Consider the following 14,441-nt stretch of genomic DNA (forward strand, 5'->3'; position numbering starts at 1 on the left):
TGTCCCTCCTGATTCTTATCCACATGGATGTTGGGCCACTTGATCATGGCACCAGCACCACCTCTCTGTGCCATACCACATCCTCTCTGTCCAAGCTCCCTATCTCCACCCCTTCAACCTGTGTGGATAAATACGGCTTCTTTAAATCCTTGGTTGTCACACTTCCATACAGTTTGGTTTTTCTGGCAGTTCTGGGTGTTTTGTGTTTTGAGGTTAGTTGTGATTCTTCTCATGGCTGCAGGAAGAGGTGAAGCATGTCTACCCACACCTCCATCTTGACCAGCAGTCAGAAAGGAATCATTCTTAGTGTATCCTCTTGTATTTTATCATGGATTGTTGCTAAGTGTGGTTCTAGGCCATCAGATATATATAAAATATTTCCCAATTTACCTCGGCTTTCTCTTCTCTCAAGAGTCATACCCTTGCTCTTGGCAACATCAACCTTAGCCCACCCTTCCTCTTTGGGGAGTTAGTGGCAACTCCTGCATCTGCCTGGGCCTGATTTTACTTATTTTCAAATTTTCCTTCTTTGGGCCAAAGTGTTTTTTCTTAATTTTTTCACAACTAGTGTCACATGCAGATTGACATTGTGCACTTTATTTGGGTTGTATTAGGGGCAGAGTACGGCTATGGAACTCTTAAAGGTGGGGTTCATTGGTATTGGGCTGAAATGTGGCTTTAGGTTCCCTATAAGACATAGGAAAAGGGTTAAGCCTTTCTTTAGGTTGCCCAGTTGTTCTGTATATAGTACATGATAACGATCAAGCTATGCAAATTATAACTATGGAGTTTCCAGCTCCGTAAAATTCTAGGTTTATAAAACAGATTGTTCTCTTGGTGAGTAATCTTGTCCAAATCCTTTTTCAGTGTGATTCCACATGTTCTGGTTTGACTGCTCAGACACTAATGTGAATGCCTTTTATGTGTAATTCTGATTAGACAGTGTTGGTGATATTTGTAATTATCAGCTGTTGCCCAGTAATGCTGTATAAAAAACTGTCCCAAAGTTTAACAGCTTACAAAGATATATACAGCACCTATTTCTTCACATGTATATGAAGAAATATAAAGGTCTGCAGGTCAATGGAGGAAGAGGAAACTCTGCTTTAGGCTGTGAGTCAGCCCAATGCCATGCCTCTTAAGGTATCCGCTCAGATCCACTTATCACATCACTTCTCTGTCCAAAACAAGGCACATGGGCATGCCCAAGGTCAGAAGAGCATGGATGCGTATGCTGTCCCCAGAGGGAAAATGAGGGAAGTCAATATATATATTAATCTTAAACTTAATTCTGACTGAAGAGTAATTTAATTTTTAATAGTGCTAGTGCTCAGATGGGGGACCATTTTTAACATTTGAAACACACAAAAACTGTCCTTTAACTAAAATCTTTGTTCCAACTCTAATAAAGCCACCTGAGAAATCTCTAACCATTCATTTTTTTAAAAAGTGGATACACTATTTCTTACTTTTCCATATAATAAAATGAGTAAACTGCTGGTAAAAAAACCCTCAACTACATATATAATATAATTTGTCAAAATTCTACTGACACATAATTTTACAGTAATACAGTACTATGAATAGTAACATCTGTAACAATACAAGAAAATATTTTTTTCCATTTGTGTATTTTATGATACACTTGTATTGCTTTCTAACCATCTGGGCTGGTCAGGATGCACTACTGACTTTGCCAAGACAAAAGGGAGCCAATGAAATCAACTTGCCACCAAGGACCTGGCTGATTTCCTTGAAGGATGGTGTCATATTGGAGGGCTTGTGATCAATCTCTTTAGCTGACAGGTTGGACATTTAGGCAACAGCACAGTTAGATAAGTGTCAGTGAAAAGGAGTCGTGAAAAGGCAACCATTTTGGACATGCACATTCTCCTCTGTGACCATGGCTATTCTGTTGATGGCCATTGTGCAAAGCCTGGAGCAGTTGAGGACAGAAGCTGGCTGATATCTATTAGACAAGACATTCTATTCATTAACAATTTAATGTCTCTCCTAAAGGATGCTCTCTAGTGGGGAGTAACACATGGTAAAAAGATCCACACCCTTTATGGCCATTTCTATATGTCCATCTACATGCTCCTTTCCCAGACTTCCTTATCTCTGATATTCCAAGTTTGCTCCTTTTAGGGCCTGATCACCCACTGAGCCATTTCCTACTGCACACGAGTCTGTGTACATCTTTGCCTTGAACCACTTCTGTTTCACAAAGGAGGTGGCCAGGTATAGTGCCTGAAGCTCTGCCCATTAGGGGGATTTCTATTCCCTATTGACTTTTAGCTCCCCTTTCCCAGTGGCACTGAAGTGTAGCAGCATTCCTTTTATGATTTATACCAACACACAGAACCTACATAAGTATGAACAAAGCTCACTTCTTTTTTCTTTTCTCTTTATCACCTGTTCATAGGGGACTTTCCACAAGTGTGAGCTAAAGGAAAGGAGCCAGTGCAACAGTGGACAGTGACATGGAAGTTTGAGTGACCTCTATGTGCACCTTACTTGTGCTTTCTAGGCCTGCTCAAGCTTGATCCTGGATATAACGATTTCACCTTTTGATGAGTGAAAGTGGGATTTGCTTGATCTTATTATGTCTTGGTAAATCTGACAGTCTTTATTTCACAGGGACATTCTCGATGTATAATTACTTAATGTTTGACAGTGAGGTGCTATCTCTTATGGTCCAGTCAGATGTCAGGAGCTGATTTCCTTCTATGGATAGCGTGATCTTGCTACAGAAATCTAGAAGTACACAGGCATCTCTTCTACTGGACTTCTGGATCATGAGATCTTCATCACGTGAATTCATAAATGGGTTGATCACTCAATATCAAACTAAAATTCAGTTAGATTTTTAGCTCTGGCTTGTGTAGTTCAGTGGACTGAGTTTGGGCTGTGAACCAAATGGTCACTGGTTTGATTCCCCATCAGGGCACATACCTGAGTTATGGGCCAGATCCCTAGTCGGGGGAGTTCAAGAGGCAACCACACATTGATGCTTCTTTCCTTCTCTTTCTCCTTCCCTTCCCCTCTCTCTAAAAATACATAAATAAATTCTTAAAAAAATAAAATTCAGTGAGATTTTTAAATTAAACTTTATACACTTGTTCTAAACATTTTATGGGAGCATTAAGGTCTAAGGTTCATGAAACTGTAAGTTAACCTTAAAAATAATGCACTGAGGACTTTTCTGCCAGATATTAAGAAAACTAGAGGTTAATCAATTTTGTTTATATATTTTTCTTCCTTTTCTGGTTTTCAGAATTTTATTTAGTTCCATTTTATCTAGTTCCATTTTATCTACTCTCTTAGCATCTCATTGACTTTTCTTTTTTTCTGTTCTCAATTTTATTGATTTCTATTCCAATTTTTACTATTTCTTTTCTTCTGCTTGCTTTAGGTTTAAGTTGATCTTCTCTTTTCTGGTTTCCTAAGGTGGAAGATTAGGTTATTAACTTTGAGAGCTTTCATTTTTTCTAATAGATATATTTAATAATTCACATTTCCATCTAAGAATAGCTTTTTCTTACATTTCATACATTTTGGTAAATTATATTCCCATTCCCATTTAGTTCAAAATATTTTTAACTCACTCTTGAGACTTCTTATTTGACTCATGGATTATTTAGAAGTGTGTTGTTTAATTTCTGCTTATTTGAGGGCTTTTCAGACTTCTTTTGGTTAATAATTGCTAGTTTAATTCTATTTTGGTCAGAGTATATACTTTGCATGATTTCCATTCTTGTAAATTTGTTATGGTGTGTTTTATGGTTCAGTATGTGGCCTGTCTTGGTGGATGTTCCAGATGAGCTTGAAAATAACATGCATAAGGTCTGTCTTGAAAAAATCCAGCCATTGTTAATATAATGAGAATGGTTTGTACAATATCGATGTAACCTGGCAGCCAGGGAGAGTGGACTGGAATGCGCATGCATGAACAACAATGACTTCACTGTACTAATCAGTGGAGGTGGTAGATGCTGTTGAGTGAGCATGTGTACTGTGTGGCCACTGCATTCAAAATGACTGAGCAAGTAGAGCAATGAATGTGCATCAAATTCTGTGTTAAGCTTAAACATTCCTCCACAGAAATCATTCAGATGATTCAGAAGTCCACAGCTTTGGGTAACTGGTGATTGGCAGCTTCATCACAACAATAGGCCCACTCACGCACCGCACCTTGGGCAGCACTTGGCAAAACATCAAATCACCCAGGTGACTCAGACCCTCTACAGCCCAGATTTGGCACCCTATGACTTCTGGCTTTTCCCAAAACTAAAATCACCCTTGAAAGAGAAGAGATTTCAGACCATCAATGAGATTCAGGAAAGTATGATGGGGCACCTGATGGCAACTGGGAGAACTATGTGAGGTCCCAAGATGACTGCCCTGAAGTAGACTGAGTTGTCACTGTCCTATGTACAATGTTTCTTGTATCTTCTATAAATGCCCCTATCTTCCATAGCACATGGCTGGATACTTTCTGGACAGGCCTTGTATTCTGTTGTTGTTGGATGGTGTATTTTATAAATGTCAGTTAGTTTAATTAATAATGCTGTCCAAGTGAACTATGTCCTTACTGATTTTCTACTTGCTTTATGTATGTATGTTACTGATGGAGGGATATTGAAACCTCTAATTTTTATAGTGGATTTATGTATTTCTCCTTTCAGTTCTATCAGTTTTTGCCCTATGTATTTTGACTCTGTTTTAGAGTCAGACACATTTTGGATTGTTATGTCTTCAAAGAGAATTGACCCCTGTACCATAAGTAACACTTCTCTTTTTTCTTAATAAACCTCCTTGTTCTAAAGTTTGATTTGTTGAAATTAATATAGCTACTCCAGCTTTTGGGGGGTTAGGGTTAGGATAGTATATCTTTCTCTACCCCTTTTAACTTGAGTCTTTATATTTAAATTGTGTTTCTTCTTTTGCATAATTGAGTCTTATTTTTTTAAGTACACTTTGACAATCCCTACCTTTTAATTGGTGTATTTAACTATTCACATTTAAAATGATTATTAATATAGATTAATTAGGTATTTTTTTACTTGTCATTTGTTCTTTGTTTCTTTTTCCTTTTCTTTTTCTGTTTTCTCTGGTTTTATTCAAACATTTTATATAATTATAATTCATCTTCTCTCACCATGTCACTTAAAATTATTTTAATGGTTGCTTTAGAGTTTACACTATATAGTTTTTAACTAATGTAAATCTATTCTTAAATAACACTGTGCACTTTCATGTACCATGCAGATAGATAACTTATAACAGTGTTACTAATTCATATTCTTTGTGATATTGCTGTCATTCATTTAACTTATTTATATATTATAGCTGTTATTACTTCAAACACAGTTATCTTTTATATCAGTTAAGAATAATAAAAATAAAAGGTTTCACTTTACCTTCATTTATTTTTAACACTCAGTTCTTTCTTTATGTAGATCAAAACTTCAGACCTTATACTTTTCTTTGTCTCTGAAAAAGTTTTTATTTTAAGATTTCTTGCTTTTGGTGTAGGTGCACTGGTGATGAATTCCTTCAGTTTTTGTTTCTCTGAGATGGCCTTTATTTCTCCTTTATTTTGAGGGATCATTTTGCTAGATATAGAGTTCTAGGTTGGTAGTTTTTTTCCCTTCACCACTTTAAATATTTAATATCTATTCTCTTTTTTCTCACATAGTTTTTGATGAAAGGCCCCATGGGATTCTTGTCCTTTTTCCTATTTATGTAAGGTATTTTTATTCTCTGGCTTCCTTAAATTTTTTTCTTTTTGTCTTTGAATTTTTTCAGTTTCAATATAATGTGTGTGTGTGTGTGTGTGTGTGTGTGTGTGTAATTTATCCTGCTTGCTGTCCTTTGAGCTTCCTGAGTCTATGGTTTGGTATTTGGCATTAATTTCAGAAAGTTCTCAGCCATTATTACTTCAAATATTTCCTCTGCTTCCTACATCTTTCTTTACCTTCTGGTATTCCAGTTAAACATGTGATATGCCTTTTGACATTGCTCCATCATTCTTGGATGGTCTGGGTTTTTTTCCCCATCCTTTTATTCTCTTTGCATTCCAACTTGGAAAGTTTCTATTGATCTATTTTCAATTTAATTGATTCTTTCCTTGGCTGTGTCTAGCCTACTGATGAACTCATCAAAGGCATTCTTCATTTCTATTATGGTCTGTTTTTTTTTGGTAATACTTCTTTTTATTATTTCTTGGAGTTTCCATCTCTCTGTTTACATTAGTCTAATGTATATTTTCCAACACCATTAATTAATTTGGAAGGAAACAGTCCTCTGTGTTTCTACTCTACTTTTATGCTACTACCATTCAACACAGTTGTATGAGATTTTTTTCCCCTCCACAGCAAGCTATTTTTCAGTTCTCAGCAGACACTAACTGGATGTCCTACAATTTATCTCAATTCTGACACTACCTACCTAAAAAAAGCATCAGAGCATCAGATCCCACATGTTAAGGGCTCAGTCCCACAAGGCTTTCCCCACTTCAGATGCCAGTTATAAGTCCAGGTTGTTCTGTGTGCTTCTGACCAACTCACTGTAAATTAAAGGTTCCCATAAACCTTCCTTAAAATTTGATTAATTCGCTGGAATGGCTCACAGAACTCAGAGAAACAATTACTTAAATGTACTGGTTTTTTTTGAAGGATGTTATAAAAGATACAAGTGAAAGCCCAGATGAAGAGGCACATAGGGTAGAGTCCAAACACTTCCTGAGTATAGGAGCTTTTGTGCCCCTGGAACTGGGGTATACTGTCCTCCAGACACGTGGATGCATCCACCAATATGGAAGCTCTCTGAAGCCTGCCTTTTTGAGGGATTTTTTGGACGCTTTATTATAAAGGCATGATTGATAACATCTTTGGCCATTGGTGACTCTTTCACCTTCATCCCCCTCTTGCCTCCCTGAAGGTTGGGGGGTGGAGCCTAAAGTTCTAACCCTCTAATTAAGGTTGGTTCTCATAGCAACCAACACACTTCGATTAGGGGCTTTTTAAAAGTCCTCTCTCATTAACATATATTTCTTAATATAAATCATACTATCACAATATCACAATTACCCATTTGTGCATGTTATCTATTTTTTCCATTAGAGCTCTTTATATTTTAATCATAGTTATTTTAAATTTTCTGTTTGATAATTTGAACATCAATGTCATATCTGTTGGACATCCAGAGAATTATTATAAGAGTTTAGTTGTGTTTATTTGGGCCAGAATGACGACATGACAGGAGAAAGATCTCAAATGCTCTAGCAAATGACAGTCTTATAGTTCTTTTTATATATTTGGAACTAAGGAGATAACTTAAGGAAGACTGAATGAAAGTGGGAGAAAGCAGGGTGGGGAAAGCTCTATGATTGGATTGCAGGACGGTTCATAAAATTATGTGCTGTCTTAAAGGTTATTCTTCCCAAGAGTCTTCCCAAAAGTGTGTTAACTAACCTAAATTCACAAGAACAATGGACAGGATCTGTTTAAGTCAAAGATAAATCTTCAACTAAGAAGTCATAGGCCTGGGACGTGACTACCCACCATCACTTGCTCAGTTAGGAATTTATGATCAGATCACCCTGTGAGGTTACTTTTGATTACTAAACTTCACCAGATTTATTACATAGTCCCCTTTTTGTTCACATATTTGAGTCTGGTTCTGATAATTACTTCGTCTCTTTAGACTGTGTTAATTTTTCTTGTCATGCTTTCTGATCTTTTGTTGAAAGCTGAACATGTTTTACTGGGATATAGAAACTGGAGTAAGTAGGCTTTTGGTATGAGAATTGATGTTAATCTGGCTAGGAGCTGGGCTATGTTTAATGCTTGCTGTAGCTCTAAGTGTCAGAGGCTCTCTATCCTGCTAGGGCCCCTCTTTCTGATTTCCTTCTTGTCTCTGAGTTTCCCTAAGTATTTCTTTTCAGAGAGAGAGCCTGTGTCTGGCAGCTGTAACCCACTGTTGTTCTACTGGAGTTCTGCTGGTATGTGATAAGGGGTGGAGAGAAGGATCACATGCTATAAACTTCTGATTAAACCACACCCTTCTAGTTGGCCTGTTTCTCAGAGCTGTAGCCTTCAAAACATGTTTGTCCAGGGGTGTAGCTTTTCCCTGCTCCTTCTTTCTTACATGGCTGCAGTGTTCCTAATCGATTTCCTTAAAGCCTTGGCCCATGCTGATGGGCCTTTTTTCTCCTTAGGTGAGACAGTAGGGCCGTGAGCAGGGTGGAGGTGATTGCTTTTCCTCCAATTGGGATAAGGCTCTGGCAACATCCTTTCCCCTGGAGAGTAGGCCTTTGTAGAGGAAAGGCTCTGAGCTTATTTCACAATGATTCCTTTCTGTCTGAGCCAGGAGGGGATCTCTCTCAGGGCTTCACTGTGAGAACCTGCAGGGGGCCCTGGAGGTAAAAGCCATTGAAGTGTGGGGGCCCTGCCAGGACTTTGATCCAAGAGTTTCTCAATCTCAGGTTAACTCATACTTAGCCTCGAGCAATTTGTCAAAACTGCCATTTAAATGTTCCTGTCAGTTCATAGTTCCAGTGGCTCCTGTTCCAGTTAAATGGATCTTGTCTGTGTCTCTCTGAATGATCTTGTATCTCCAGATTGTGGAATGGCAGTTTGCCCTCAGTTCTCTGATGGGTCAATAAAAAGTAATGTATTTATTTAGTAATTTAAATTTTTTTCAGTTACAGTTGACACACTATATTGTATTAGTTTTAGGTGTACAATATAGTGATCAGACATTTATATAACTTATGAAGTGATCACCCCAATAAGTCTAGTACCTATCTGGTACCTTATATAGTTATTATAATATTATTGACTATATTTCCTATACTGTACTTTCAGTTTATCCAGTTTTTTCTTCTTAAAGATTGGAATGATGACTTCCATGTCTGAGATGAAACCCAAAGTTTGGAAGATGAAGCCTGAAGTTGCTCTCTATTAACTGGTCCTGTGTGGATAAGTCTAGCGGTCTTTTTTTTTTTAACATAAAAATACTTGCTACTTATGTTCTGGAGCTCACAGATAATGTGCTGAGCCCACTGGCAGGTGCTCAGCATTTCAGATGGAGAAGCAAAGCCATGGAGCCTGGACGTTTCCCTTTGCCCTTGTTTGCTGTTTTGTCCTCCTGGTAAGGACAGCCTGGGTCTGTTTAAGGCAAAGATAAACCTTTAACTAAAGAAGTTATAGGCCTGGGATGTGACTGCCTACCATCACTTGCCCAGTTAGGAATTTAGGATCAGATTGGTTACTTTTGGTTACTAAACTTTGTCAGATTTATTACATAGCCCCCTTTTTGTTCACATATCTGAGTCTGTTTCTCCCGTATGCTGCATGACCCAGGGAGTTCACAGAACCCCACCTGGGAAGGGAGGGAGCCACGTGTGGCTGACACTTCCTTCAGCCAGGCATTCCTGCAAGCTTTTTGTAATTGCCAACTCTGTTAATTCTTATGGAACTCAGAAGACAAATTATAATCATTTGCAGGATAGATAAAAGATTGCAGATGCTTCCATCACTGGACCTAAGTTGCAAAGATAAACTGATTTGATTTTCTCCCTGTGACTTGGGAGAGCTTTAGGCCAAGAATACCAATACCCACTTTCTCACTCTTAGAAACCTGTGCAGTTAATAGCTGGAGTCACAGCTGCTGTACTAAAAACTGCAATCTCCACTCTCACTTGGGTCTGACTAAAACGATAGTGTTATTATTAAAAGGCAAATTGGTGCTTTTATCCCTTCCTAGATTTGTTGCCTGGAAGGTGGTTGTAATGGCAGGCAGCCTGACAATGATGATGGTGGCTGCACTTTCAGGACAGCTGAATGAAGAGCTTCAGCAGCCCTGGTCCCAGAACTTCCCTGAGCAGGACCGACATAGAAGACGTTCACCTACCTCTGGACTTCCACACAACAGATAGTACACATTACAGTCATTAAATTACTGCTATTTGGGATCATTGTTGCTGTAGAAGCTTATTTTTAAACTAATATAGAACTCAGTAGTATATTGTAGAGGAGTATTACATGTAGCAGAAATGGAAATATTGATGTAACTAAGTTCAAGTTCTCAGATAGCAGGTGGCAAAGTGCTCAGAATTTCAGAGACTAGAAATCTGGTAATACTTGTTTGGCAGTGGAAACATTTCACTCAAATTGACCCTATCTTAGCTTGAAAGCTATATCACCTACTGAGTAAGACTGTAGCATAGAGCAAAAGGTTAAAACAAATTCAACATTTTGCTCTGGTCTAGACATTTCTGCTTTTTCAAGCAGAGTCTGACAGATATGAACTCAGGCTGGAGAGCATCCATGGACAAGCAGAGGTGTGAGGGAATGCAGCTGCTCCAGAAGGCCCTGTCTACCCGCCAGCTTGATTGACTGAGACAGAGGCACTCTGGGTCCTTGGACATTTGAAGTAGCCAAACCTCTGTGCCTGATGGAAAGCCCTTGGGAACACAGATTCCAGACGATGGCCTTGGCAGAACTTAGCAGAAGTAAGACTGTGTTCCCAAGGCTTTTTCTAGCACCTTCCATTTAGAATGGTCTGTCAGATGTCAAATTCAGCACAACAGCAAACTTCAAATGATGGATGTCGCCTTTCCCTAAACCAGTGATTTTCAACTGGTGTGCTGCAAGAATTTTTAAAACATGCAATACCTGACCATTAGTCAGGGGTACCTACCTCATTTCCCTTATGTTGTCAAATAAAAATACAGCAACAGGCAACACACCAATAACCATCCAATGTGAATGAATCAAAATTATCCTTTTTTGTCAGATTGGTAAAAAATATATTCTTTGTTGTGTTGCAGGATTTTAGTAATTAGTTTATAGGTACCATGAGGTGAAAAAGATTGAAAACTGCTGCCCTAAACCTTTGCTTCAGATGGTCCCAAGAGAGTCTCTACTACTCGGGGGGAGGGGGTGGGGAGGGGGAAGGGGAGGTGGATTCTTGCAGGCTGTAATGTGGGCATAGCAGCTGAGGTTTTGGTGCTAATCGTGGATGGTGCTCATCAGTGATGTGGGGACTGTAAGCCACATGTAGAGCATGTGCAGAGGAGCTTGGGTCCCTGACGTTATGGTGCAACCTATTGGCCTGCACAGCGACCTCCAGACCTCCAGGCTTTTTACTTTTATAATCGATTTTTTATTTTTTTAAATTAAATTTTTTTCAGTAACAGTTTCCATTCAATATTATTTTGTGTTAATTTCAGTTTTATAGCACGGTGAGTGGTTGGACAATTGTATACTTTACAAAGTGTTCCCCCTGCTATTTCCATTACCCAACTGGCACCATATGTAGTTATTACAGTATTACTGTCTATATTTCCTAGGGTTTACTTTACACCCCAGTGACTATTTTGTAACTACTAATCTGTACATCTTCACCTTTTTCACCCAGTCCCCCAACCCTCCCTTCTGGCAACCCTCAGTTTGTTCTCTGGATCAATGAGTTTGTTTCTGTTTTGTTTGTTCATTTATAATGTTCCTTAGATTCCACATGTAAGGGAAATCATATGGCATTTGTCCTTCTGTGATTGACTGATTTCAATTAGCATAATATCCTCTAGGTGCATCCAGCTCTTGCAAATGGTAAAATTTCATTCTTTTTTATGGCTGATTACTATTCCATTGCATGTACAAGGGTGGGTAAAATTAGGCTTACAGTTGTTCATGGGGAAAATAATATAATGATTAATAAATAAAAATACAAGAATAAATTATGTTCTATGTACTCAAAACTGTAACTCGTAACAGGTATCCTGGCTGGTATAATTCTCACTGACAGAGTGAGCAAGCCTTGATGCAAAAAGAATAGCTAGCAGACTATCACAGTGGCAGGGAACAGATGAGAAGAGCCTGAACCAAGGCAGGAGCAGTGGGGAGGGCGAGGAGAACCTGCTTGTGATGGCTGAGAGACTGAGTGGACTGGATCTGATTAATAATGGGTCTCGAGGTAAGATATGAAGTGACAGCAGGGGTAGAGCTTTATACCTGGGTTTCTGGCTTGGGCACGTTGGAGGAAGCAATGAGGAGGAGCTGTGGGCAGAGTCAGGAGCCTCCCAGGGAATCTAAAAAGTGCGCTATCCAAGGAGAGAACCTTTAAGAACACTAATAACTTAGGGAGTAAGCCATAGAAGAGTCCAGGAGGCAGATGAAATCAGGACCAAGAGTAGAGAGGTTAATGATATCAGTCATGAGAAGTAAATTAAGGAGAATAAAATCCCCAAGGATATTTTCATAAAAACCATCGTGACATGATGGAGGTGGCAGCCAGATGACTTAGGAGCCAGTGTGAGGTGAGGAAGTTGACAAATTACTCTGGGCTTCATTTTAAATGTTGCTCATGGAGAGGACAGTGGTTGCCAGAGTGGGATGGAGGTTTTTGTAAAGCTTATTTATTTTTATTGTCTTTAAGTTTCACATGCTCTGTCATATGCTTAGAGGATGTGGGGAACAGCCCATGGTGAACAGGTGGACACAGGGTGAGTGGACCTCTGAGGAGGCCCTGGGAGGCCCCACGTGGACAGCACAGGCGCAGGATTGGCCTGAGCAGCGTCGCTCCTTCCTCTGAGGCTGAGAAAAAGAAGGGAGGTGGAGGCAGAAGTAAGTGCCTTTGAAGATATTGGTTTGGGGAGCTGAAGGAATTTATATTTTTCAGCTTCCATTTTCTTGGAGAGGAAAGAAAGGTTACCCTTGAGAAAGAGTAGATGATGGGATTGTAGTGGGCTTGAGAGGAAGGTCTGAAAGGCCACCGTGTAGAAGAGGAGAAGGAGCCAAGGGGTGACAGGCATGGCTTTGTGTGGAGGGCCAGTGTGATCTCAGTGGTAGCCTTTGTGAAATGCAGTGATAAAGACCAATGTGAGGCAAACCAGTGCAGTCCTAGGCCTTGAAGCAATAAGCGATGATGTGGAGCTGAGCTTTCTTACCTCCACCGTCACTGCTTCAGCTGGTGCTGATGCACACTATGGACATCTCTGTGTACGTGTACTGCATGGGCACCAATGACAGAGCCTTCACCCTTACCGCCCTGCAAGTAGCCACCCCGAGGGATGAGCATCAATGACTGGTGCACTTGTGATTGGTTTGCTTTCCAGTCTGTTAGCATGTTTATGGGAAAAAAAAAGGAACTCAGCCCAGTTGTGGCTTGTTCAATGAAAGCAAAGGGAAACTGTTCAGCAGCTTGGAAGGGCAGTGTGTGTGTGTGTGGGGGGGGATACTTGGACAAAACTAAAATAGGTCACTGCCTGGGAATGGTGAAGGTGCTGCCATTGTCTTTCTTCACATGAACATTTTGCATGGGATGTCATGCTTCACACTAACTTTTGTTTGATGGCCCCAATTCTGTCATGTTTCTATCAAGTGCTTATTCTTAGAAGTTGGAACAAAAGCCTAAGGTTTTTGTTTTCAAGCATTTCCAATTCGCCCTACCTCCAAGGTTCTAAATGAGTTTATTTGACAAACTGTGACCATCTCAGCTTTAGGATACTGAGGGGTGTATGGATTTTATCTGTGGCCTAGATTTCCTTTTCTATCTTAGCATCAGTATGGATGGGAAGTTTATTGTCCCCTATCCACGCCCTGCCCTCACCACCCCAAATGCCTATGTTGAAGCCCTGACCCGGGTGTGCTGGTATTTGGAGGTGGAGCCTTAGGAAGGTAATTGCAGTTAAATCAGGTCACGAGGGTGGGGACCTCAGGATGGGAGTAGCAGGTTTATAGGAAGAGGGAGAGTCAGATCTCTCTCTCTCCCTGCCCACAAAGGCCATGTGAAGACACAGTGGGAAGAGAGCTCTCTCCAGAAACTGAATCAGTTTAGCACCTTGATACTGGACTTCCAGCCTCCAGAGCTCTGAGGAAAATAAATTTAAGTCACCCAGTCTACAGTAATTTGTAATGGCAGCTGCAGCAGACTAACATAACACCACAATGTAAAAACCAACCAACCAACCAAACAAACAAACATAAAAGGAAGAGCATGGTCATGCATTTTTACCCAGCCAAACTCCTTCTAATGCTAAAACGTCTTAGTTCTTGAGCAGCACGGTGACCATGGCAGCCATTTGATGCCATCCTGGAGGGTAGCATGCCCTACCCTGGCACACAGCCCTGGCCTTTTAGCCTTCTGTTTCTTAAAGCTTCCCGAGGCTCTTGATCATGCATGACATCATTAGGGTTAACTGTCAGATGGAAAATTGTATGAAACACAAGCTGAGAACACTTGTTCCCAAGTGGTATTAAATCACCTTGTTATTTATTACCCTCTAGAATCCTCTAATTTACATGTGGTCTCTTCTCATATGAGTACTTCAAGTAAATCTGAATTTGTTTAGACAATTTATGGGTACTGTAAAACCACAACTGAATTTCAGGCCTTTGTAATAGTCCAGCCAAGATGCTCTCCAATTAGAA

This window comes from Phyllostomus hastatus, unplaced genomic scaffold (genome assembly GCF_019186645.2).
Source record: "Phyllostomus hastatus isolate PE091 unplaced genomic scaffold, TTU_PhHast_1.1 phas_scaffold_21, whole genome shotgun sequence".
In the NCBI taxonomy this organism is placed as follows: Eukaryota; Metazoa; Chordata; class Mammalia; order Chiroptera; family Phyllostomidae; genus Phyllostomus; species Phyllostomus hastatus.